Source organism: Odontesthes bonariensis, chromosome 19, assembly GCF_027942865.1.
Source record: "Odontesthes bonariensis isolate fOdoBon6 chromosome 19, fOdoBon6.hap1, whole genome shotgun sequence".
In the NCBI taxonomy this organism is placed as follows: domain Eukaryota; kingdom Metazoa; phylum Chordata; class Actinopteri; order Atheriniformes; family Atherinopsidae; genus Odontesthes; species Odontesthes bonariensis.
In genome coordinates this window covers 31,805,050-31,808,968 of record NC_134524.1, presented here as the reverse complement: position 1 = coordinate 31,808,968, position 3,919 = coordinate 31,805,050, and positions in this window count along the sequence as shown.

The window sequence follows — 3,919 nt, the reverse complement described above, 5'->3', positions numbered from 1 at the left end:
TAACATACGCAGACCTACTGAGCTGGTTTCTCTGCCATGCGCTGATGGACAGTTTTTTCACCAACCCCGAGAAGCATGACACCCGCGTGCATGACCCCATAAATACTCCGGGGGCGGCGAACGTCCAGGCCTCCCAAATGTCCCGGCACACAGACTTGTGAAGCTGAAAAGTCACTTGCTCCAAATTCCCCATCACCACAGGGTCAACCGTCTGTGCAGTGAACTGAAGAATTCGCTCAGTTGACACAAAATGTAAGTCATCACTGACAGCATTCATTTCACATAAGACAGCAATGTCTCAGATCATTTGCAAAGTCTTGACGGATGGCAGCCATTTCTGTTCGTCTTCTGCCTCTACTTTTAAAAATATGCGCTTGGACTTCCTTCTTTTACCACTGGCAAGACAGGACAAGGCATGCATAGCTGATCTCAAAACACAAAGCTTCGATCAAGCAGAATATGATGATGTGGTGTGAAAGACTGCCCCCCTTTGTGCTCTATTCTGTCCATGTAAGTTGATGGCCTTATCCACAAAAACTAAGAAACTGCAGACAAGACATTCTCTTGTCCAGCAGTGCAGTCTCAAAGTAAATATTGGGAAAATGTCATTATAAAACAAAGTCATTTCAACTGTCCAGGGCAACACAATGGCTTCTTCTTTTGGTGACACCCAGCATGAAATTCAAAGAGACGCTTCCTTCATACCTGCACCAGGTTTGGTGCTCACATTTGTCAAATGGAGCATCCCTCAGAGCCAAAAAATATTCAGATTTTTAACACGTGGTAAACCAATATTGTGAACAGGTCCATTTTTCACAAAATGTTTTCCCAACATTGATCAAGTAGTTTTTAATGTTCAGACCCAACCACGGTAAATGTCACTAACATGGAAACAATGAGTGGAAGTGAGAGTAAAAAGTTTAAAGTACAATTCAGGATTAGAGACAGGCTTGGGTCTTTGGGTTCTCCCAAGATCTACAAGATCACAAGCGTGAGAAAACTCCATCTTGCCTGGATTCAAGCTGATATGTATCCAAAGCACAAATGTTCAGACCATACATCTATACCTTTTTCAAAAGGTTACTGAGAGGTAGATCATGGGCAGAGGAAGATCTTATTCAACACTGATGCAGTTCCTGATCACTCCCTTTAAAATTCTGAAAGAGGCCATAGGCCTATCACCTCACAATTGAGATGTCTCATTTCACCAAACCATCTGAGGACAAGCCGTTTTATTAAGATAATCCAGTAAAACAATTTGTATGTAGTAGCAATAATTACTTAAATATGAAGTATAAAAACAGCATTATTGTCAACGTCATCCTAGCAGGAATAGAATAGCATTTAAGCATTTTGAGTAATAAGTATCATCAGTGTAATTTGAAGTACTACATGTGTTAGCCAAAGGGAGTCGGGGAGTAATACACTGATTGGAATGAATAACTGGGCATGCTGATGGTTGCCTGGCAAGGATCGTGAACTCTCCACCACGCTGTGAGGTGGCCTGTGATGGCCGCTGTTGGGGGGCAACAAAATCCTCCTGTCGCCCCTTGCCAGGAGTGTAATACAGTAGACGCCGTGTGGGAAACCAGAGATGACCCTGAGCTTTACTGGAAGAAATTCTCCTCTACTTGTGTCAAAGACTGGGCACAAGTAGATACCACTGACATCCCATAACGTGGTAATATGAGCTGGTGCCAGTGCTGAAAAGAGTTTAGCAGAGAAACAGCAGTCGTCCCTAGATTTCTGCTATATCGTGCTGAATACACACGGCTTTGGGTTGATTTATCTGTTATACTAGATTTTATTCAAGTTTTAGATTATCCCTCCTGTTGTCTTGCTGGTCAAAAGTGAGCCACTACCATGTTTAGCTGTAGAAAAAATACCTCAAACTATCTTTTTCCAACTTGAAATTTTATGACTTTTCCTAAAGGGACCCCATCATTAGAAAAAGTCATACTTTATTTTTGTTTATGTTTCCATGTGGGCTGTACACCACTAGGGTACAAAGATTGTCTTATGGGTCATTTTTGACCCGTGAATTATACAAACATTTAAACACCAGAAAAAAGTTCACTGTTTTTTTCCCTTTCAATATAATTAATTCAGAAGTAATTACTTCACATTTATATAATAGCAATAATAAACCTTTATTATGTAAAAGAAAACTGAGAAAACAAGAAAACTGTTGGTCCAACTGACAGTTGGTTTGTGGTAAAATAATCCTGAAAACTGGTGATTGTCTTTTTGTATTGTGTAACAAAAAATATATGATAAAAAATGTATTGAATTGAGTTGAACAGATAAATAACAGGTGCTTTCATCATACAAAATAGATTTTGGATTTAAAATTCAATTAAGTTGCTTTATTTTGGGGCTTTGGTAGGGCGGCTCATTTTTTACCCGCAGGACAAGGGGAGTAAACAGAATGTTAAGACCGCACAAGGGTTATGTACATTCAAACAGCATTCCAGATTACACTGAATTAGAGATTTGAATAATTATTTTTAGCATTGTAGAATAATAATGTGATACATATGTAGCCTATACTCTTTTCATTGCCTATCTGACCACGCCCGTCCAGGGAGTCTACATAGGTGGTAATGTTTGATCGTCAATTAAAAGTTCCAACATAGTGGAGTTCATGGTGATTTTGTAGTTTTCACTTGCACTGTGGGATCCAACACATATTTAAATGTAATAATAAAATTTGTGAAAATGTACACGTATTGGTGAGCCATTAAATCCTTGTCTTTACACACTGAAAGAACACCAAATTAGGTGTTCTTTTAATGTCATTGCAAGGACAAATCCCATTACCTCCCCAGAAGAGTGCCAAAGCACGGAGGCCGTTTCTCTTTGGAATAGACGTCTCTTCCTTGGGTCCGCTTATCTGTTTGCACGGCTTCTCATGTCACTGCTACATAAACTATCCCCATCTGTACATGTCATTCCCACCAGATTAACCCAGATCTCTGGCATTAATAAAGGAATGACAGCTTCAGTTCAAATGCTCCAAAACTAGCCTTTTGCCTATTCCAGACAATCCATCTACCCAACACAATGTCAAGATAAACATCTGCTCTTCCTCTCCCTGGTATGAGAGAAGCCTGAGAGTCATAACAGATGAACAGTTATCCTGCTCTGACCATCAGAGGTTGGAAGAAACTAAGTAAAAATATGTATTTATTGCAGTAAGTAATGTTTTCTGGTATCTCTACTTTACTTCAGTACTTAATTTTGACACGTTTTTACTTTTACCTGCTACATTTAAACAGAATATCTGTACTTTCTACATTTCTATTTCCAAAATAAGTCTTGTTACTTTTCTATTTTATGAATATGATGGGAATGATCTATTATCTAATCTTATCTAAACAAGTGGAACAAACTGCCAGTGGAGATTAAACTTTCACCAAATGGAGACATTTTTAAATCCAGGTTAAAGACATTTCTGTTCTCATGTGTCTATGCATGAAATCTGCACGCTATCTTTGAACTTATCTGGACTGTTGCTTGTTTTTAAATTCATTTAAATGATTTTATTTCTTTCTCTTTATATTCTTTTATGTATTTTAATGCTTCTTCCACTCCCTGCTGCAATGCTTTTATTTTATGTAAAGCACTTTGAATTGTTTGTACATGAAATGTGCTATATAAATAAATTTGATTTGATTTTGATTTGATTTAATCTTTATTTGTATCATTGTGCACCTTCCAAACATCACATTTAGAAATATACATTCCTTGGTGTAATCATCGGAATACAACAAAAGTAACAAGACATAACAGACAAGAGTCAGACTCAAATGTAATGATGCCTTCTACGACAACTTCTGACTGCGAAAAATGAACGAAAATGCTACCAGAAGATGAATTCTGGGAACTCCAGTGGGTTTTTTTTCAACATAGATATGTG